Source organism: Sabethes cyaneus, chromosome 1, assembly GCF_943734655.1.
Source record: "Sabethes cyaneus chromosome 1, idSabCyanKW18_F2, whole genome shotgun sequence".
NCBI classification, from domain to species: domain Eukaryota; kingdom Metazoa; phylum Arthropoda; class Insecta; order Diptera; family Culicidae; genus Sabethes; species Sabethes cyaneus.
The window spans coordinates 99595784-99619181 of record NC_071353.1 but is presented as its reverse complement, the minus strand read 5'-3'; the positions used below and the strand labels follow the sequence as shown (position 1 = coordinate 99619181).

At 42.6% G+C, this 23398-nt stretch overlaps 1 protein-coding gene across 1 annotated transcript in view; it reads right to left on the bottom strand.

The window, feature by feature from the left end:
- Positions 1 to 23398, bottom strand: part of LOC128732793 (endoribonuclease Dcr-1) — a 50819-nt gene that overhangs the window by 5916 nt on the left and 21505 nt on the right. The gene's annotated exons all lie outside the window — the stretch shown is intronic.

Genomic DNA, 23398 nt, shown 5'->3' with positions numbered 1-23398 from the left:
GTTCAATATTTCAAAATAACCCTAAAAATTGTAAAAAACTAATAGCCCAAACAATTATAAATAGTGCAAAAAACGTAAACACACAACACAGAGTAAAATTTGCGACTGCTAATCCAAAAATTGTTTGAAAAAACCATGTTTCGATATAAGACAATTTCGATATAAGACACCTTTTTGGAAAAAATAATTGTCTTATATCGAGGTACCGTGACCGCCCCTAATTCTGCGCAGGTCCTAATTCTGCGCATTTTTCTTTATATAAGTATTTTTTAACATTGTGCATAACAATGATCATTGCGTTATTTTTTTATAAATGTCTGTTGAATATTACGCCATTATTCACCAATGGGTCATAATATTTGAAAGCGAAATAATTTGAACGTGAAACTGAAAGTATTTTATATGGCAGAAAACATCATCGTTAGCAGCAACGCTAAGATTGTCGCGCTAGAAAATTAACAAATTTATGATCGAAATTCTTTGCAATGATCAAATTACCCAGCATAATTAGAAAGAATAATTAGTTTTAGTCATGTTTTAGACAAAAGAAGTGATTGCATGCATTGCTTTCCTTAGAAAAATGCGATGCAATAATGCGCAGATTTAGGCACAGATTTTTTATTCATGTTCCAAATTCTGCGCAGTAATGTATCCTACGAAGAAAGCGCGAAAGAATACGCAACCTCACCGAAATGGCTGAGGTATGGAGGCATGAAAATTCAAGTAGAATCTTTAACTTTCATTGATTGGAATCCTGTGCTGTGTCTCGGGGTCCGAACCCACGAGCGCCAATTCATGAAACCATGTCTTCTATTTTTTTTAAGTGCAACCTCAAGGAGCTGTCAGAGAGTGGGGCAGTGGTTTCTATATGAAAACACAATTTTTAGTATTAGTCTAAAGTGTCTAAAGTATGCAGAAAACCCGAATCAATTCGCCCTTTACGTTATCGAGAATAAAATATTTAAAATGAAACAATCAAAATGATAACAACATTCCTTTGCCACCCGGACAGCACAAGAAGGCCGGGTCATGGATTTAATTAGGTAATGGTTAATGTCGGATTTTTTGGTGTGCTTTCAGCGTTTAAAGACATCAACAGCATGGCAGGAGTATTTATTTTCACTTTTTGGGTGCGCAGAATTAGGAGCAAACATGCGCAGAATTAGGAACATGGGCAAGAAAGCGCGCAGAATTAGGCACCGTGGATAAGTTTACATAACGAAAAATATACTCAATTGTTGGTCGACTTATTATTCCCATATTTTTTACCAGATATTATAGACCGTAGCACTACACGTTGCTGCTATCCACGTTGTTAATTTAAATCTAGAATACTTAGAATAGCGGAAGAATCATAAAAATGTCTTAACTGCGCAGTACGGTACGTTCACGGTATCCCTGTAGTTATTTGTTCAGTTTACATTAGTATGAGTTCTCGTAACGAGTGCCTACACGCAATTAATCAAACAAGTCGAATCGCATATTTCTGGATTCAGTTATCAATCAAAAAGACGCATAGGCCATGCAAAAAGATCGATTATTCGAACTTTTAAACCTGAATCCAGATTTTATGAGATATAGGGGGACTATGGGTAAGACAACCACCCGGAGCAAAAGTGAACACGACGATGAATTTTAATATGGTTATTCTTTATGGTTTCTAAAGAGTCCCACAATATAAGAAAATTCATTGATAAGAAATATAAACTCAGACATAAAAATGATTTTGAAATTTACACAGAATGATAATGGCTATACCGAAAACAAGCATATTGAAATCTTATTTGTCTTTATGTGTATTATTTTAGTTTAGTTTATTTATTTATACACAGTCAGCAGGTTAAAAACCACCCCAATGACTCCACTAAAATTAATTTACAAATAATACAAACATCTTTTATAACATCACACCAATAACGCTCTTACAAAATTACTTTTAATAACACGTCTATACAAATTAAAATCGAAGCACTCGAAACAATTCTCAAATACATGACCCATATTTTTATTAGCTCATGCATCCCATAGTTTTCCTGGATTTCCCTATATCGAGGAACATATGGGAACGAAGAGCATCCTCTCTTGTGAACCAGAAAAACGTAAGAATTTTTCCAGCAGCTAGGGAAAACACCAGTGGCCAATGAGCAGTCAAATATTGATGCAAGTGGAGATGCAAAAGCATTGATGCAATTCTTTAGCATAACGGCTGGAATACCATCGGGGCCGGCATTCGAAGAACATTTCAAACGTTTTGCTGCTGCTATAACGATATCACTAGTGATCGAGTAATGGGGACCAACGCCAGGTAAGGACGGCACATTCGCAGCTGCTTCTGTATTATTACTGGTATAACACATTAATTTGAACTAATTCCTATAGATAGAAGTGTTAAGTTCAACATTTCTCCACTTGTGGCCATTTTCCCTACCATAGTGACACTTTTACCCCGTTACCTATTAATATCGAGCGAAAAAACATCTGAAACGAAAACGTTATTTTTTCTATATGTTGGTACAGAGTATTTAGCAATCCCCTACGCGCGCAACCAGTCTATCAACTAACGCTATCTATATACAAGCGAGAAAAAAAATTCAAAGACGCTATTTTGTACTCGTTCGGTTTTTATTCGTATTACTCGGTTTCGGTTCAATCCTCCGGTGATATTCCGTTTTCTGGCGTCAGTGATTAGTTCAGGTTCTAATAACCTCTTGTTTTTCGGCTCGTCCACTGCAATATTTTGGTCCTTCACGCTCGGATTATGGATACTGCACCCACGGAAAAGCTCGCTTCGAAGCGAAAGGTTATTTATGCGAAAGTGAAATGGGAGTTATCTGTCGCAGAGGACTTCCGCTGCCGGAAGCCTTCCGCTGCGGAAGTATTGGAAAGGCGAAGTAAACTCACGGAACTTGCTAATCATTTCGACGCTATTCAAACTGAGATTGAAGAGGAAACGACCCACTTGGAGAATGTTGCATCAGTTTTCAATTATCGGCTCCTGTTCGATGAAGTGTACTTCCAGGTTAAGGATATTTACATCCAGTATCTGGAAGGAAGTAGGAAAATTCTTCGGTTCCGATTCAGAGGAAACAAGTGATTTACGTGACGCAATCAAAGCTCTATTGGAGACGCAGCAGGCAGTTCTCGCACGGCAACCAGCTTTGGACATTCATGAACCACATATCAATGTAAAGCTGCCGCAGCTGAACATTCCAGTATTTAACGGTGAAAGGAAAAATTGGCGTTCATTCAAGGATTTGTGCGAGGGCACGATTCACAATCGTACTGATCTGAAAGATTCAGTATAAATACAGTACCTTTTCTCATGCATTGACGGAGAGACTAAAAGGATGGTGAATTCATTTCCGATAAGTGATGCCAATTATCGTGAAGCTTGGGAGACACTAATTGCGCATTACGACAAAAACACGTATACGGTTTTCGCACTCATACGGGAATTTCTAGAGCAACCAATGTGTTGACTTGGAGCCAACGGGGGGAGAAGTACAAGAACGGTCCGAGTTTTGAATAACAATATTTGTGGGTATTGTGTATTAAAATCTTCCTGCAATCAGCACATTTGTATAAGTGAAAATAGAAATGATCAACATATGAAATTGACTTACGTTTAGTGTTCTTGTATCTCTTTAACTTTTAACTTTTAACCTCCTGCCCTTTTCTTCACTTTAGCTTTTCTATAATTTTAATTATTCGTTATTTTCTTGTATTCTTGTACAATTTGTAATAATTTACCGCATGAAAACGTGACACGTGTCTCTGCATGTACTATACACCTCCGCGGAAAGCAGCTGAGCTGAGATTACTCCTGAATCGTAATTGTTATGTTTTAATCTATTATCGTCTGTTGCATGTTACTTTGTAAATGGCTTACCGTTAAGAATATAATTTTAATTAGGTTTTCAAATTATCACTTATCACAAGTGTTCAATAGATCGGTTACTAAATTTTAAGGTTAGCCTAAGAGAATTAACTTATTAGCAATAGTTTACACATTTAAGCATGTATTGTTACCAATTAAGTAGGCATAGATTTAGTATTAAGTAGCCTTTAAGTATAACTTGTATATAAAGATAGATTTAAGTAGTTTTAAGTAGCAAATTAACAAATTTTACGCCGCTCGTAGAAAAAGATCACGACACCACTATCTGCTTTGTCTGAATGATGACCACGCTATCGGATATCGCTAGTGACAGTTGTCTCGTTGAGCGAGTTTATTGTTCGTTTCGCCCGGCCAAGATTGATACATCTGAAGGTCACCGTAGTGAGATGCGCCGACCGAGGGGTCGTAACACTCCCCCCCGGGTACGCCAGGTTCCTGGCTTACCTGTCTGTCGCGTCGAACATCTAGTATGGCGAGCTTCGTCGCGGGAAGCTCGTAGACTCCTGACATTGTTTGCACCACTGCAGACCTTACCTGGCCGTCCTTACTCTGGTTGACCGCGATTATACGCCCCTTCGGCCAACAACTGCGGGGAAGAGCTGGGTCTACCACTACAGCAACATCGTTCACCTCTATCGGCTTTACCTCGCTGAACCACTTAGTTCGCTTTGTTAGATCCGGCATGTAGTCTCGCACCCATCGTTGCCAAAAGATGTTAGCCTCTACCTGCGAAGCGCACCAGGATCGTCGCAAAGCCACTGCACGGTTGTCTAGAGTTGACGCCGGTTTGAAACCACTCGAGGAACCCAGGAGGAAGTGGTTTGGCGTCAGAACTGGAGCATCTGGATCTTCCACCGGGACATGCGTTAACGGTCGCGAGTTGATCGTATTCTCCACTTCGATCAGCATGTTGTGCAGTGATTCGTCGGTCGGATTCCGTACTGGACGTATTGCTGCCAAGTTCCTCTTCACCGTCTGCACAAGCCTTTCCCAGGCTCCTCCCATATGCGGTGAGGCTGGGGGAAGGAAAACCCATTCGGTATCTGGACTCACGATCTCTCGAACGACTGCTTCTTGGTCCATCTCTTGGAGGGCCGCCTTCAGCTCTTTGCTCGCTGCCGTGAAATTCGTTCCGCGATCACTATAGATTTTAATTGGTACGCCTCGCCTTGCCATCATGTTTCTCAATGCTATTATGCAAGAGTCTGCACTGAGTGAGTGCGCGACTTCTAAGTGTATCGCGCGCACTGTTAAGCACGTCGTTAGCACACCCCAACGTTTCTCAACTCTACGCCCTACCACCACATTAATCGGACCGAAATAGTCGACCCCAACAAAGGAGAAAGGTCTCGTAAACGCCGCCAGTCTTGCTTCCGGTAGATCACCCATTGGGGGAGGTTGTGGAACTGCTTTCTCATTCTTACACATCTGGCACCCTGCTTTGACTTTGTCGAACAGCTGTTTCAACCTCGGAATCCGGTAGACATGCCGCAGCTCGTTCAAGACAGTGGTGTGATTCCTGTGATGGAACCGTTCGTGACAGTCCTTCACCACTAACCAAGCTACGTAATTGCTCTGCGATAAGATTATTGGATTACGTGCATCCATCGAGGCGTACTCGCACGCGCTGATCCTACCGTGCATCCGTAGAACTTGGTGCTCGTCGAGGAAAGGGTTTAGCTTGTATATCGAACTGGCCTTCATCAACGACTTCTTGGACTTTTCTGCGCTCGCGAGAATCCTGATTTCATCTGGATATGATTCTGCTTGTGCTTGTCGAAATAGGAAAATAGATGCCTGCCGCAGCTCGTCCGCCGTAAGCAGGCCATCCCTTCGTGACAATTTGTCGATCACGCAACGAAAATTGTGTTTGACGCGCAGCACTACTGCAGTGGCTCGAAGCAAACTCTGCCAACGGGAGAACCGTCGTACATCAATCACTGAAGGTGGACTTGCTATGTGATGGAAGAGATTCGCGCGGAGTTCCTCATTTGTCGAGCTGCTCTTATGTGAATCCACAGGCCAGTATTCATTGTGCTCCCACAAGAACTTCGGTCCCGTAAACCATCTGCTTTCCTCTGTACGATCTGGTTGCCGCTCCCACTTGGTAGCGTCGTCCGCTACGTTGTCCTTCGTGTTGATATACCTCCAATCTGTCATTTCTGTCGTCTCAAGAATCTCGCTAACACGGGCTGCGACGAATTGTGAATACCGGCGGTGGTCTGATCGTATCCAGCACAGTACGTCACGAGAATGGCTCCAAAAAACTCGTTTGTCGATCTTGTATGTTAAGGACTTGGAGATTCGGGCCGCCAGCCGGACTCCGATGACCGCCGCCTGCAACTCCAGTCTGGGAATGGAGACGAACTTGAGGGGAGACACCCGTGCTTTTGCGCTCACTATGGCACATTCCACAGAGCTACCCTGCTCGATGCGTAGATAGACTACAGCGGCGAATCCAGAGAGACTTGCGTCGACGAACGTGTGCAACTGGATATTAGTTTCTGGAGTTAGCGATGTAATAGAGCGATAACAACGAGGAATCCTGACGTATTGCACTTTCGGTAAAACCTCGATCCACTTCTCCCACTTCTCGTTGAGACTGTCCGGAATTTCGTCGTCCCAATCGATGCCGCATCTCCATATCTCCTGGAATAGAACCTTCAAGTAGACGAGCACGTTGGATATCAATCCTAGTGGATCAAAGACGGCCATGAGCGTTCGTAAAACCTCCCTCTTCGTGGGTTTACGCGTTCCAGCTAACAGGTCACGGTCGTGTTTCACCGAGAGCTTGTACGTGAACGTATCTGTAGCCGTGCACCACCACATTCCTAGGACCTTTTCTGTTCCCAGCTCTGGTCCCAGGTTGAGATTCTTCTCGTCGGTCTTCGTCTCCTTCATTGCTTCCACCACCGCTGGCGAGTTTGAGATCCAATTGCGCATTTCGAGTCCCGCTTGAGCGTGAACGTGCTTTACGTCTTTCGCCAACTGAATTGCCTCCTCTTCCGTTTCCACGCTCGCCAACATGTCGTCCACGTAATGCTGTTTTATAATCGTCTGTGCTGCTTGCGGGTACTGGCCTGCGAAATTGCTCGCGTTGAGATTTTTCACGTACTGTGCACAGGATGGTGAACAGGAGGTTCCAAATGGCATAACCTGTGTTACATACGTGCTAGGTTCGCCCTTTCCGTCGTCACTCCACAGTACTCGAAGGCAGTGTTGATCTCGCGCGGCCATCAGCATCTGCAGGTACATCTCCCTAACGTCACCACTAAGTCCAATTCGAAATTCGCGGAACCGGTAGAGAACGTAGTCCAGCGGAGTCAGCAAGTCCGGCCCTTTCAGCAGCATGGAATTGAGCGATACGCCGTTTGTCATTGCTGCTGCGTCCCAAACAAACCTGACTTTCCCCGGCTTATTCGGGTTGATAACCGGGAACAGCGGAAGATACCACACTCGTTCTTGCGGTTTCTGTAGTTCCTCGTTCGACAGCTTCCTTATGTACCCTTTCCGCCGATAGTCATCGATCTTCGCACGCAATACCTCGGCTAGCTTCGGCTGCTTCTTCATCCTATTCTCAAGGCAATGAAACCGTCGCAGAGCCGCTGGTTTGCTGTTAGGTAGATGGACTTTGTCGTACTTCCACAGTAGAGGTACTTCGTATCTTCCGCTATCTGTTTGGGTGACAGACTGTAAAAGCTGTTGGGCACGTTCTTCTTCACCAGAGATCAGAGGCTTTTTCGACTTACAGATGCCCAGACCTTCCAAAGAAAAGTACTCCTGAATTGATTGCTGCAGCATGTGATCGGACGATTCGCTGCATGGACAGAATTCCACTGAATGGTATCCTACTAACGAGTCAGTTGTACTGGAGCCTCCGTGCACAATCCAGCCCAGACGAGTCTTCGTTGCAATCGGCTCGAACATATTTTCTTCCCTTCCCTTAAGCGGCAGCGTGATGTTGGCATTGTCGATCCCGATTAGGATTCGAGGTTGTACATTGTTGTACGATTCGATAGGAATTCCCCGCAGGTGCCGGTATCGTTTAGCTAATTGGTGCACATCCACCGTCTGATGGAATAGATCCAGGTTGGAAATAGTATGAACTCCTCGTAGGCAGTATTTCTTCTGGATTTCACCCGTTCCAGATACGTCGATGTCGAGTTTTAGTGAATCATTTTCCAGCCGGCGCTTGTTCCCGGTCCACTTCAGGCACAGTGGCTCCGGGTTTCCTTGCAATCCCAATTCTTGGACTAGGAATGCATCAACCAACGTAAGAGATGAGCCATCATCTAGGAAGGCGTACGTCTTGGATTTCTTCGGGCCATGAATGACCACCGGGACAACACGGAACAGTCCTTGGTTAGTCGACTTGTGGTGAGCATTGCACTCACGCACCGATGTGTTTTGAGTGCCTGCGTTGGAGTTCTGACCCTTACTGGAAGATGGGTTCGATCCCGCTCCATCCCGTTGGTAGTTGTGCAAAAGTTCATGGTGTTTGAACGTACAGCCGTTCTTTCCGCACACTTGTAGGGATTTGCAGCTGCCCTTATGCTTCTTGAGACATTTTCTGCAAAGCATGAACTCCTTGATAATCGCCCATCGAGCATTGTACGAAAGCTCGTTGAATCGCTGGCACTTCTCCAACTTCGGACAATTTCCTTTACAAGCTACGCAGCCACCTGAGGAAGACGGACCGGATGGATTCCCTTTCGCTCGATGATCCGGTTTCTCCTTCGGATTGTCAGAGCTCTCCTCACTGTGCGTGTTGACGTAAGCTGAGTTCTTCTTGTTTCCTCGACCGGGAACCGCTTCACTGCAAGTCAGTCGTGCGATTGGACAAACTGTCTCTGCTAACTGGTACAGCCAAGCTGAAAATGCTGTCAGGTTTACCCGAGGTAAATCGCGGCGATGCTTGGCCCAGTCAACCTTGAAGGAAGGCGGTAGCTTGTCTACAAGCTCGTGCAGCAGAGCTACGTTATAGGTGTATTCTTCAAGCTGACAAGCTTCGATAGTCGCACAGAGGTTCTGTACAGCCAGAGAATACTCGACGAGAGTGTCCAGTTTGTCGGCCTTCGGCGCTGGTGTGCAGTGAATCTTAGAGATAAGGTTCTGCACGATGACTTCTGGATTTCCAAACAGCATCTTTAAGGTAGATATTATACCTGGGACATTCCCAGGATGCATAAGTCTACACTTTACTGCTTCGTGTGCCTTGCCTTTAAGGCATTTTTGCAATCGGGCCAGGTTTTCCTCCGACGTGTATCCACACAGGTTGGTCGTTGTTGTGAACGTTGAGTAAAACAACGGCCATTCTTCCGGAGTACCGCTGAATGAGGGAAGATCCCGCGAAACTGCTTGGCGAGCAGCGACTTGCTTGCGTGTTAAATTAATATCGTCTTCCTCTTCAATTGAAGTCTGCCTTGGTGTTGAGCGCCGTCTCGGGATAAAACCACATTCTGCATTCTCTATCCTTTGGTTGGAAATTGGTTGCATATTTTGTGGCATTTCGTGTGGATGAGTTGACGCAACAGCTGGAGTGGAACTGCGTTGGATTCTCTGTGAAAGTTGTTCCGGAACAACGTCAGCCCGTGGACAGTGCGTATCCTGTACATTCGCATTAACCGTCTCACTTATCCACTCAGAAACTCGTTGATTCGATCGCTCTTCCTCGACATCAGCAACAGGCGCGGTTTCGCGGACCATCTTCGTCATCAACTCGTGTCGCTTACGCAGATACTGACGCCGATTAGCTTCTTCCTCTTCCTGTATTTTCCTCTCGTCGTCCAAAATCTGCAACTCCATTTGCAACTGTCTCTGCTTGACGGACTGTCCGAAAATTGCTGCGGAATGCTGGCTCAAGTTATCCTCCAAAACTTGTTGGGTTTTCGGGGGATTATTAGTATGCACTGGATTCGGCAAAGGTTTCTGCGATCCTTCTATTGGAACAGTATTTGGAACTACATTTGGTATCGACGGAATCGGCTGAGTAAAACTAGATGGCACTGTGTTACACATATCATATGTATTCACTCCCGGTAGTGACGCGTACGGATTTGACCAGCGGGACGATGGCACTGACGGCATAGTGCAAACAACTTGCATAGGCTGACAAGGAGGTATCGAATAAAGGGGTGGCATAAACGAATAGGGTGGCAATAAGGCATTTGACGATATCAAAGAATGTGGTGGCATGAAATAGTGGGGCGGCATTTGAGAAACGGGTGGCATAGTAATGTTTTGCCCAATCGTAGGGTAAACTGTATTTGTCGGAAACATAGAGGTGACAGCCATGCTCGTCACTATATCGGTGGCAGTACTCAACGGTGCCACACTGCTAGTGCTTATCGGGCTAAGTGTACTTACAGACGGTACCGGCAGGGGAATATATTTCGTCGACTTTTTGTTCTTGGTTTGCTGCTTCTCCATACAGACTGAGCAAAGCCAATCGTGATTCTCGACGTCTTGGTTGACCCCTACGCAGTCGAAGTGGTACCAGTCATCACACCTGTCACACTGGACCATTCGGGAATTATCCAACTCGTTGCATGCCTGACAAGCATTCGGCGTCGTCTCGTTGGTACCTCTCGCTTCCGATTCATCCCGTTGCTTTGGCATCGTAATCTCGGCCAGAGATAAACGAAGATTTTAAATTGTTGACTTGGAGCCAACGGGGGGAGAAGTACAAGAACGGTCCGAGTTTTGAATAACAATATTTGTGGGTATTGTGTATTAAAATCTTCCTGCAATCAGCACATTTGTATAAGTGAAAATAGAAATGATCAACATATGAAATTAACTTACGTTTAGTGTTCTTGTATCTCTTTAACTTTTAACTTTTAACCTCCTGCCCTTTTCTTCACTTTAGCTTTTCTATAATTTTAATTATTCGTTATTTTCTTGTATTCTTGTACAATTTGTAATAATTTACCGCATGAAAACGTGACACGTGTCTCTGCATGTACTATACACCTCCGCGGAAAGCAGCTGAGCTGAGATTACTCCTGAATCGTAATTGTTATGTTTTAATCTATTATCGTCTGTTGCATGTTACTTTGTAAATGGCTTACCGTTAAGAATATAATTTTAATTAGGTTTTCAAATTATCACTTATCACAAGTGTTCAATAGATCGGTTACTAAATTTTAAGGTTAGCCTAAGAGAATTAACTTATTAGCAATAGTTTACACATTTAAGCATGTATTGTTACCAATTAAGTAGGCATAGATTTAGTATTAAGTAGCCTTTAAGTATAACTTGTATATAAAGATAGATTTAAGTAGTTTTAAGTTGCAAATTAACAAATTTTACGCCGCTCGTAGAAAAAGATCACGACACCACTATCTGCTTTGTCTGAATGATGACCACGCTATCGGATATCGCTAGTGACAGTTGTCTCGTTGAGCGAGTTTATTGTTCGTTTCGCCCGGCCAAGATTGATACATCTGAAGGTCGCCGTAGTGAGATGCGCCGACCGAGGGGTCGTAACACAATGTTTCTGATGACGTCATTCGTCAGCTCAAGGCGTTGGGCAATGAATACGAAACGCGTGATCCGTGGCTCATTCACCTGCTGCTGGATAAGGTGGATAAAGACACACGTTCGCTTTGGGCACAGAAAATAATCGACATCGAAACCCTTCGTTTATGGATTTTTTGGACTTTCTCCAGAAGCGCTGTGATGCATTGGAAACCTGTTCGGCTTTTGTGAAGAAAACATCCTTTGACACCGTGAAGAAGGAATATCCTAAGGCCAGTGGCAACGAAAGGGAACTTCAAGCTTTAAATGCTCCTGCTGCTGCTACTCCGATATCGTGTGCAAAGTGTTCCAACGATAACCCAGTGTACCAGTGTGAGTCTTTGTAAGCAATGGACGTACCAGCACGTTGACAGCTCGCACTTTCTTCAAGGCTATGTTACAACTGTTTGCGTTCGTCACACACGGCGAAACATTGTACATCTAAATCGGTTTGTCATATCGCACAGTGTAAGCAACGGCACCATACCTTGCTGTGCCGAAAAGACATCAAGCGACCGGAGCAGCAGAATGATGCTGTTATCGAACCAGAGGAGCAGAATACTGAGGAGTCTTCAATTTAGGCTAACGCGGCACAGGCAGTAATTAGCAGTTAGGAACCGTCCACATTTTCTTTGTTGCCAACGGTGATAGCCAATATCAAGGGAGTGGATGGCAAATCGAACGAAGTGAGAATCTCTTATCACCGTCAAACGTCTCAGACTGAAGCGGATCAACGCTAAGGTGAAAGTTGATAGTTTCATCGTGATTCGACGATAGTGATACAATTACAGCACAAGCATACGTATCAGGAAAGCTGACGGCAACCTTGCCGTGTCAGCAATTCAGCGCATCGGATATGCCATACTTGGAAGGTTTGCAACTTGCTGATCCACGATTCAACAAATCAAGCACAGTGGATGTCATTTTGGGCGCAGACATCTTCCTGTCCATGCTTCGACCGGGGCAGGTCAAGAATTTTAACGGTATTCCTGTAGCACAACGTTCCAAATTCGGATGGATAGTCGCAGGAAGAATCTCCAAGCATGAATGTTTACACACCAATTATTCAGTGATAAATGTACATTAAAAATTTGATATCGATCGCACTCTACGGATGTTTTGGGAAGACCAAGAGCTGCGCAACAGCCAGCCTTTGACGGAAGAAGAGAAACGGGTAATCAACCATTTCGAATCAACATTCACACGCACGGAAGAAGGACGCTTTATCGTTAGACTTCCGCGGGACGATTCAAAGCAAAAGCTCGGTGAATCTTTGACCACTGCTGTCAATCGTCTCTGAGCAATGAAGCGCAGGTTTCAGAACGATGAAAATTTCATGGTTAGGTACACAACGTTTATGCAAGAATACATACGGCTGAGACATATGCAGTTAATCCCGGATTCGGAGATAGCAGTCGACCAGTCAAGGTCCTGTTATTTGCCTCACCACGGGGTCATTAACGAAGACACTCTTACGACCAAATTGCGAGTCGTATTCGACGGATCTTGTGTTACATCTTCCGGAGTATCACTCAACGATTTGCTGCTGAGTGCGCCCAATATCAATGGGGGTTTGTTTGATGCTCTATTGCGATTCAGATCGTACCCGATTGTATTTACGGCGTCGTCGAGAAGAGGTACCGTCAGGTATTGGTGCATCCTGACGATACGGACTATCAACGCATTGTATGGCGTGATTCCCCGGACATGCCGATACAATATTTTCGTTTGCTGACTGTAACATACGGTCTGAAGAATTCCGGATTTTTGGCTATGGCAGCATTGAAAAAGGTAGCTGAAGTATACAAGAAGCAGTACCCAGAAGCAGTTGAGTGGATCAAAAAGCACACTTACGTTGACGATCTTACTACTGGAGCTGACTCTACACAAGAGGCGATGGTGTTAATCAAGCAGATTAACGAGATCCTACATAATGCGGGCTTTATTCTACGCAAATGAATTCCAAGATGGATGGCAAACTTTCAGCAGCAACGGTTCTCGACACACTTAGTGACGTAAATGTTAACGCTAAACCGATCAATTTGCCAGATTTCAGTGAAAGTGCTTGGTATACATTGGTTGCCTGAAGAAGACGTTTTCACTTTCAAGGTGAACTTTCGAGTAGATGGTCCTAATACAAAGCATCAACTGCTATCGGACACAGCACGACTGTTCGACCCGTTCGGATGGTTCGCACCAGTCATCATTCGTGCAAAAATTCTTTATCTATCAGCATTGTTGGCTATACGATTTGAACTGGCACAATCTGTTGCCCCCGTGTATCGAGGATACGTGGGTAGAAAGGAAACAAAACCTGTGGCAACTTGAACAGATGAAAATTCCAAGATGGATGGCAAACTTTCACGCCCGTATTGAACTGCACGGCTTCTCAGACGCTTCTGAGGAAGCTTACGCCGCAGTTGTGTATATGCGATCAATCGACGAAGATGGTCGTATTCACGTCAGCTTAATTGCAGCTAAAACAAAGGTAGCGCCGGTGAAACAGGTAACTATACCTCGGCTTGAACACAACGTAGCGGAACTTTTGGCGAAGCTGATGAAGCAGGTAGCGGAACCGATCGAACGTTTCCAGGTTCAGCAGTATGCCTGGACAGATTCGACGATAGTCTTGCAACGGCTTAGCAACCATCCGCGTAAATGGAACACGTATGTAGCGAACAGAGCATCAACGATTTTGGACATATTACCGCGACGACACTGGGGCCATGTCTCAGCACACGAAAATCCTGCAGAATGTGCGTCACGAGGAATAAATCCTTCGGAGTTAATCGATCATCCGCTTTGGTGGTCTGTACCGCATTGGCTAGCAGCGGATTCCTCGTCGTGGAAGCGCAATGTTCCACCGGAAGATTTCGACGACGGCACACTTGAGGTACGTAAACGGTTTCAAGCACTCAATACGATGATTAAGCTTCCAGGCACCAATTACGAGATTGAAAGACGATGAAGGGACGGTAAGGGAAAGTAATCAAGAAGGATTTTTTTCCGGGAATGAAGGGGAAGGGTGGAAAGGAAGGGGGGGGGGTAATAGGTAGCTATGCTTAACAAGTTGTCGTTGTGACTCCTATCTTTTGTCCAATGCTGGAAGGTGCATGGGTCGAACCAAGCTGTAATCAGAGATTATAACCGGATCCGGTTATAATCTCTGATTACAGCTTGGTTCGACCCATGCACCTTCCAGCATTGGACAAAAGATAGGAGTCACAACAACTTGTTAAGCATAGCTACCTATTACCCGCCCCCCTTCCTTTCCACCCTTCCCCTTCATTCCCGGAAAAAAGAAAAAAAAATTCTTTTTGATTACTTTCCCTTACCGTCCCTTCATCAATTGTAGAATCATCGTTTCAAAAAAAAAAAAATAATATATGCCTGACCACATTTCAAGGTCATGACTAAAGTCACGAGTTTGGTCAATACTACTATGTGAAGGGTTGCCAACACGTGGTTAAGCGAGTGATACGTAACTGTGTGAAATGTTGTCGCTTGAAAGCGAAAACTGCTCAGCAGATAATGGGCAGTCTTCCAGCGGCACGTGTTACAGCATATCGTCCGTTCGCACACGTCGGAGTGGACTAGGCCGGTCCCATTCTAATAAGCTGCAGTAACACTCGAGGAGAGCGATCGATGATCGACCTTCGTCTGCCTGTCGACTAAGGCGGTGCACTTAGAAGCAGCAGGGGACCTTACGACAGCTACGTTCTTGGGAGCGTTGAAACGGATGATTGCACGACGCGGATATTGCAATGAGATCTGGTCTGATAACAGTACCAACCTGGTTGGAGCTAATCGATAACTTAGAGAAACTTACACAGCCTTGATGTCACACGGTAAGGATGCTGAGCGCTTTCTCGGTGCCCTCGGTATACAATGGAGATTCATTTCACCGTCCAGTCCTCATCAGGACGGTATTTGGGAAGCGGCGGTGAAAGGCGCCAAGGGCTTACTTCGACCAATCGTTGAGAATGAAGAGCTGACCTTCGAGGAGCTGGCCACTGTGTTCTGTCAGATAGAGACTTGCTTGAATTCCAGGCCTCTGTGCCCGATTTCATCATCAACCGATAACTGCGAAGCGCTCACTCCGGGGCACTTCCTCGTAGGACAACCGTTAAACCTGTTACCCGAACCAGACGTCTCATTGAGAGAAAGTCCAATGATACACAATCGAGTTTTGGAACAGATGGCGGAACAAGTACCTGGCAACGCTGCAGTCCAGGGGTAAATTGCGAACCAGACAGGAGAACATCAAACCGGGTCAGCTCGTCCTGGTGAAAAGCGACAACGTGCCGCCTTCGGCTTGGGAATTGACCAAGGTGTCAGCGGTGCATCCGGATCAACAGGGATTAGTCCGCATCGTCATGCTGCGTCGAGAAAAGACAGAGTACCAACGCCCGGTACAGAAGTTGTGTCCACTTCCGGATTGAGGTGCTACCTCAAGGCGGGGAGAATGTTGGAACGGAGTATTTAGCAATCACCTACGCGTCGTCGGAAGCATATTTTACTAGCTCCTGGTTTTCTACCTAGAGTTTAAATTTATTTCTTTTGCGGTAGGTTAGCTTACCTATAATTTCACCACGTGAGTAATCAGTCTTTCTAAAGACTTCCCAGTTTTTACCTATTTTTACCAGATATCTATTTTATTTCTATTATTTATACCGTTGCTAGTGATAATAAATTTTCTGTCCTCTCCGAGCAAGAAGCCGGAGATACTAATTTTATCAATGACTAGCTGACCCAAACAAACTTCGTATTGCCACGAATTAAACTGTGTTGTTCATAAATCGTGAATCTCGGATGACCTTTGTCACAATCTCGAGTTTTGCAAGTTTCTGAGGAGTTCATGGGTGGTTTAATATACAAATTTTCCTCACAGTAAAGTAGAAAACAACTCCCTTCATTGCGTAGCCTGACAAAATAAAGCGGATGGCATTAAAATACAGCCCGGACTTAATAATCCGGGTGCTCATTTCTATTTTCAGCCCGGATAATCGAATCACCCGGATAATCGAATCATCATTTTTGGTACAAAATTTTTTTGGTATGTCAAGTTTTTTTTTGACTTTTAGGTATCAGAAATGTTTTATTTATTATTGATCTATCTTCCTAAAAGTCAGAAAAATCCTTTCTTACCACTTTTTCCACTGATGATTTTTTTGGTACAATATTATTTTTTGTATGTTATGTTTTTCAATATTTAGGTATTATAAATGTTTTTTTATTATTGATCAATCTCCCCTAAAGTCATAAAATTCCTTTTTTGCAATTTTTTTAATGATGATTACGATGATGATGGTGATGATGATAATGATGATGGTGATGATGATTTTTAAGTAAAAAAATTGATTTCATCATCGCAGGATTTATTTTTGTTTTGTCGCCGATAAAAGGGATATAAGAAAGGAATTTTGTAGCTTTGGGGAGGTGAATCAATGCTTGTCTAGTTGGAAGCATCATTTAGCATAAAAACTACAACATTTAGGTTTAAAATAAATCAGCGAAATAATGTTTTTTTTTCACCCGGATAATCGAGTCTAAAAACCCGGATAATCGAATCCCCGGATAATCGAGTCCGGCCTGTATTCGCCATGATTATATAACATTTCGCCGCATACCGTTTTGCGGAACATCATTTCTCGGTTGACCATAACGCGGAATATAGAGTTTTGCGGAATACCATTTCGCAAAAAATCTTACGCGGGATGTACCATTTCATGGAAAATGTTTTCGTGGAAAGTACCATTTTGCAGGGGTTATTCTCTCCTTACTCGCTATCGCTCGTTCGGACCCAACGGAAAGAAAGTACACTGAAGTCGCCTTTACGCGGTTTTTACGCGACTATTTTTATGCGAATTTCGGAATTTACGCGGTCTTTTTTTACGCGAATTTCGGAATTTACGCCGCTTTTTTACGCGAATTTCGGAATTTACGTGGTTTTGATTTACGCGGGACGTATCCTTCGCGTAAAAAGCTACCTGAGTGTAATAGAGATCAGTAAATCTAGGGAAATAAATAAACCTAATTGATAGTTTTTCGTGATCTTGTTATTGACTAACGTTTTATGGAAGAGTCTAAAATTTCTCGAGTTTGATTAGTTTTTAAGTTACGCAAAAACTCTGTTTTATTTGTATGAGAGTCCTTATCCGCCTACCACAGGGGTGAGGTGACTAAAACTAAAACTAAAAAATCCTACCTTCAAAACCCCCCACATGCCAAATTTGGTTCCATTTGGTTGATTGATTCTCTAGTTATGAGGAAATTTGTACATATTTCATTTGTATGGGAGCGTCCCCTTTTAGAGGGGGCAGGGGTCATAATTTCCCTCCTGAAGAGTGGAGGAGTCTCAATGCACCATAGAAAAAGAACTTGCTTCCCAAACCACCCACATGCCAAGTTTAGTTTCATTTGCTTGATTAGTTCTGAAGTTATGAGGAAATTTATATTTCATTTGTATGGGAGCCCCCCCCCCTCCAAAAAAGGGAGGGTCCTAATTCATCATAGAAAAAATGTCTGCCCCCTAAAAGCCCCACATGCCAAATTTGGTTCCATTTGCTTGATTAGTACTCAAGTTATAAGGAAATTTGTATTTCATTTGTATGGGAGCCCCCCCTCTTAAAGGAGAGAGGAGTCATAATTCCCCTTCTAAAGAGGGGAAGGGTCTCAATTTACCATAGAATAAATTCTTGCCACCAAAAACACCCACATGCCAAATTTGGTTCTATTTGCTAAATTAGTTCTCGAGTTATGCAGAAATTTGTGTTTCATTTGTATGGGAGCCCCCCTCATAGTGGGAGGAGGGGTCTCTAACCATCACTAAAACCTTTCCTGGCCCCAAAAACCTCTACATGCAAATAAATTTTCACGCCGATTGGTTCAGTAGTTTTTGATTCTATAAGGAACATCCCGACCCAAATCCATTTTTATATATAAGAAGACTAGCTGACCCGACAAACTTCGTATTGCCACAAATTAACCTGTGTTGTACATAAATCATGAATCTCGGATAATCTTTGTGACAATCTCGAGTTTTGCAAGTTTCTGAGGAGTTCAACCTTAGATGAATCATTTTGGCAGTTACGTAACTATGAAAGCATCCCAGGTAACCAATAAGCATCACCAATGCTTTTCAAATATAGGCCAATAAGCATTTAAGTCGCCTTAAATGCTATTTAAATGCTATTTTGGCAAAATATACTACTACTTTACTGATAACCTTCTTATAGTGCTGGCAATGCTAATTTACAGCTAATTACCGACACGAAGAATTTTAATACAATTTTGGATGCCAATTTACAACACCTATGCAGTCAAAAAGCTAACATACAATAACGTGCAGCATAAAATGACAGATACGCTGATTTGCTACTTACGTTAAGGCTTATTAGTTACCTGGAATGGGTAGTTTAATATATAAATTTGCAATTTTTCCTCACAGTAAAGTAGAAAACAACTCCCCTGTCCACTCATTGCATAGCCAGAAAGCGGATAGTAATATTCGCCATGATTGTACAACATTACGCCGAATATCATTTTGCGAAAAACCTTAAGCGGAATGTACCACTTCACGGAAAACTTTTTTGTGGAAAGTACCATTTCGCGATCCTCTCCTTACTCGCTATCGCTCGTTCCAGGAAACCCAGGTAGACCTAGGAAAACAAATAAACCTAGACAGTAGTGATTTCTGCGGGAAGTTGCCTCCCCCAGGGGGCGGCGCTTCCGACGGCGGGTCGCCGGCAACACTCGCGGCCGTCTCGTCTAGTGTTACTATAGATAGTTTTTGTGGTCTTGTTATTGGTTAATGTAGTATGGAAGAGTCGAATTTCTCGAGTTCGATTAGTTTTTGAGTTTCGCAAAAATTTCTGTTTTATTTGTATGAGAGTCCATATTCTCCTACCACAGGGGTGAGAGGTCTCTAACTATCATAAAATAAATTCAAGACTCAAAAATCTCCTACATGCTAAATTTGGTTCCATTGGCTTGATTAGTACTCAAATTATAAGGAAATTTGTATTTCATTTGTATGGGAGCCGCCCCTCTTAAAAGGAGAAGGGGTCGTAATTCACCATAGAAAAAAATTCTGCCATCTAGAACTCCCACATGCCAAATTTGGTTCCATTTGCTTGATTAGTTCTCGAGATAAGAGGAAATTTGCATTTCATTTGTATGGAAGCCCACCCTCTTAAAGGGGAGATGGGTCAAAACTCGCTTTCTAAAGAGGAGAGGGGTCTCAATTCACCATAGAAAAAAACTTGCCTCCAAAACCACTTACATGTCAAATTTGGTTCCATTTGCTTGTTTAGTTCTCGACTTATGAGGAAATTTGTTTTTCATTTGTATAGGAGCCCCCTCTCCTAAAGTGGGGAGGGGTCCTAATTCACCATAGAAAATATTCTTGCCTACAAAAACACCAACATACTAAATTTGGTTCCATTTGCTTGATTAGTTCTCGAGTTATGAGGAAATTTGTATTTCGTTTGTATAGGAGCTTCCCCTCCTAAAGTGGGGAGGGGTCCCAATTCATCATAGAAAAAAATTTTTGTCTCCAAAAACACACACATGCCAAATTTGGTTCCATTTGCTTGATTAGTTCTCAAGTTATGAGGAAATTTGTATGGAAGCCCCCCCCTCTTAAAGGGGAGAGGAGTTATAATTCCTCTTCTAAAAAGGGGGGGTCTCAATTTACCATAGAATAAATTCTTGTCACCGAAAACACCCACATGCCAAATTTTGTTCTATTTGCTTGATTAGTTCTCGAGTTATGCAGAAATTTGTTTCATTTGTATGGGAGCCCCCCCCCCCCCACTCTTAGTGGGGGAGGGGTCTCTCACCATCACTAAAACCTTTCCTGGCCCCAAAAACCTCTACATTCAAATTTTCACGCCGATTGGTTCAGTAGTTTTCGATTCTATAAGGAACATACGGACAGACAGACAGACAGACAGAAATCCTTTTTTATAGGTATAGATAAAATTGTCGTTAACAAAAGAGGTAAAATTCCACCTACTGTGGTATTTGTTACCGAATTCCAAAGTTTTCGAAAGGAGCTTTCTTTACGTGTTCCTACTGCTAAATTAAATGATCAAATCGGCCGTAGAGTCGAGTGTCGCGTACTGGCCGAAACTGAAAACTCATATGATTTACTTATTCAGTATTTAACTGAAAAGTTGCATAAATTTTATACATTTGACAGCCGGAATGAAAGACCATTCAAGGCTGTGTTAAAAGGTCTCGCAAACGATCAAACCGTTCATGAGCTCAATTTAGAAATTTACTGCTTTGAGGTATGAAAAGTTTGCGAATAAGATTGAGCAGTTGAACTCTTATTCAAAATCTTTCTGGAACTTGTCAAAAATTCTGAAGAAACCATCAAAACCTATTCCAGTAATAAAAGATGGCGATCATATTCTATTAACAAATGAACAAAAGGCTCAAAGACTTGCTCAGCAGTTTGAAAATGTTCATAATTTTAATTTGAACTCAGGTGAGCTCAGTTGAAAACGATGTCTCCCCAAAATATGATCAAATTTCTACTTATAACGTTTCACCCAATGAAGTATTTGAAACTGACTTGGATGAGGTTCGTTCAATTATCAAAAAATTCAAGAATATGAAAGTGGTGAGGATGGGACATTTTAATTTTAAAAAATCAGAAAGGTTGTATTCCAGACACAACCACGTAGCTGGCGTAGAACTACGTTAGGCGAGTTTTTGCGAAGAAACCTTCACTTGTCTTTCACACCATATTGACATATGTGTGGCGTAAAAAGCGTTAAAAAATAATAGTGCTAAATAATTATATCGTATTTTTGGTAAGTATTTTGTGTACCAAAAACCAATATTTTCGGAATCGAAGTACAGCCTGAATCCGTTAACCCTCTAACGGGTAAGACCGTCTTGAGACGACCTTCGCTTTTGGAGATCCAGAGTCACATACGAAATTTGTCTTGAATTGACAATATAAGAAATATGTTCAGAACAGATTTCCTGACATATTGATACTAATTTCACAACGTTCTGACCATGCCATCTGAAGTTATCAATTTTGAAAAACAAGAATTCCGAAAAATTTCGAAAAAAAAATTATGGTGCGAATATTCCCTTTTTTACGTTTGAAGAAAAAGGACATCTAAAACAAAATGTTCGATCTCAAATTTTTCCTATGAGTAATTTACATGCTTTTTTCAATTTTGTGATATATTTGAGCTGAAAAAATATTTGGGTAGAGCGTTAGGCATGAAAAACTAAAAAGAGAATTTGAACTATTTCATACCTAGCGGTCCTCCAGATAATTATTTTCTTATGAAAATCAACACTCGAGCTTCTTTTGAGTGTACTTTCATGATAAAATAATCATTTGCTCGATCGCATCGTTTTTACGATGTTTTACGTTAGAGGGTTAAGGTTCAAACTCGCATCATTGATTTCTGGGATTTCAAACGCAGTTTTAATGCACAAAACAAAAGCTATGTTCACGAAATTTTATTATTGTGTTCTTTGCGTCCGTCAAAACACAATGATAAATTTTCATGAATATGACTTTTGTCTTGAGCATAAAACATGCTTTTGTAATCCCAGAAATCAATGACGCGTGTTTGAACCTTAATTGGGTCACGAATGCACATCAGCAGATTCGCTAATTGGGCCGACTGTTGTTTAAAGTTTTTAAACTCAAAAGTTCAATAGAATTTTGACATTCAAGTTGAAGCGTGGCCCAACTAACGAACACCTAATTAACGAACCGTATCTCCCTCACGCACCCAGCTATTAAAAAAATTCTCGCGTATTTGGATGATATCCAAAAATTGTTATGTTAAAATGGCTTGACTGTGCAACAGGTTGAGAAATCCAAATTTTTGCAAGTCGGTAATTTGTCAGATCGTTTTATTCCAACCCATCGGCAGACAACCATGTTTTCGCCGCCAACATCTCGTGTGTGCGAAAATGAGATAGCACGTCAGCATTGCGTTTCACTCAACTGCCCTCAGTCTGATTTGGGCCCGCTGTCAAATTTTGAGCCCAAGACATGCTGTCGCTGACGTTCACTGCAGCTCGATATAGAGAATAGAGATGTCGATGGGGTGTTTTATTCATTTTAATGATTGAAGGCTACAAAGTAAGGCTTGTTCGCGACAAAATCTGGACACCTCAATTTTGCAATAAAACAAATTTGCTAGAAGTTTAATCCATGAAACAATTGTATATCATTTAAGTGTGTATCGTTAATAATTATCAAACAAATTAGCATTACTTATTTGGTCTGCATGAAAAATTGGCGAACTTTGGAGTTTACCCTTGCCATGAGAGTCAGTGCAAACTTGTTGGCAACTAATTTAGCTGCCTTTGTTCAAGACTTTCGATATTTGTCTATAGTTGTGCTTGTTGCTTGTGCTGGGACAGCTCTCTCTTCACCAAAGCCCAATACCGCTCGATGGGGCATAACTCTGGACAGTTAGGTGGATTCGCATCCTTCGGTACAATATGGACTCCATTAGCATCATACCATTCCAAAACATCTTTGGCGTAGTGACAGGATGCCAAATCAGGCCAAAACAGCGAGGGTACATCATGGCAGTGTAGGAACGGTAACAATCGTTTCTGCAGGCATTCTTCACGGTATATTTCCTTGTTAACCGTTCCCGTAGTGATGTAACTTTTGCTTGCTCGACCACAGCTGCATATGGCCTGCCATACTAAATATTTTTTGGGGAACTTGGCTTTCTTCTTGGTCCTAAAATACTCTACAACGCCATTCTGTTTCATGACAGTATAAAAAGATATACCAGGAAGCTGTTTGAAGTCTTCTAGGACATACGTTTCATCGTCCATTATAACGCATGAAAACTTCGTTAAATATTCGCGATAAAGCTTACGAGCGCGTGTTTTGGCCGTCGTATTTTGCTTATCATTACGGTTTGGCACAGTCCTCACATTAAAAGACTTCATGCCTTGTCGTTGCTTAGAAGTGTG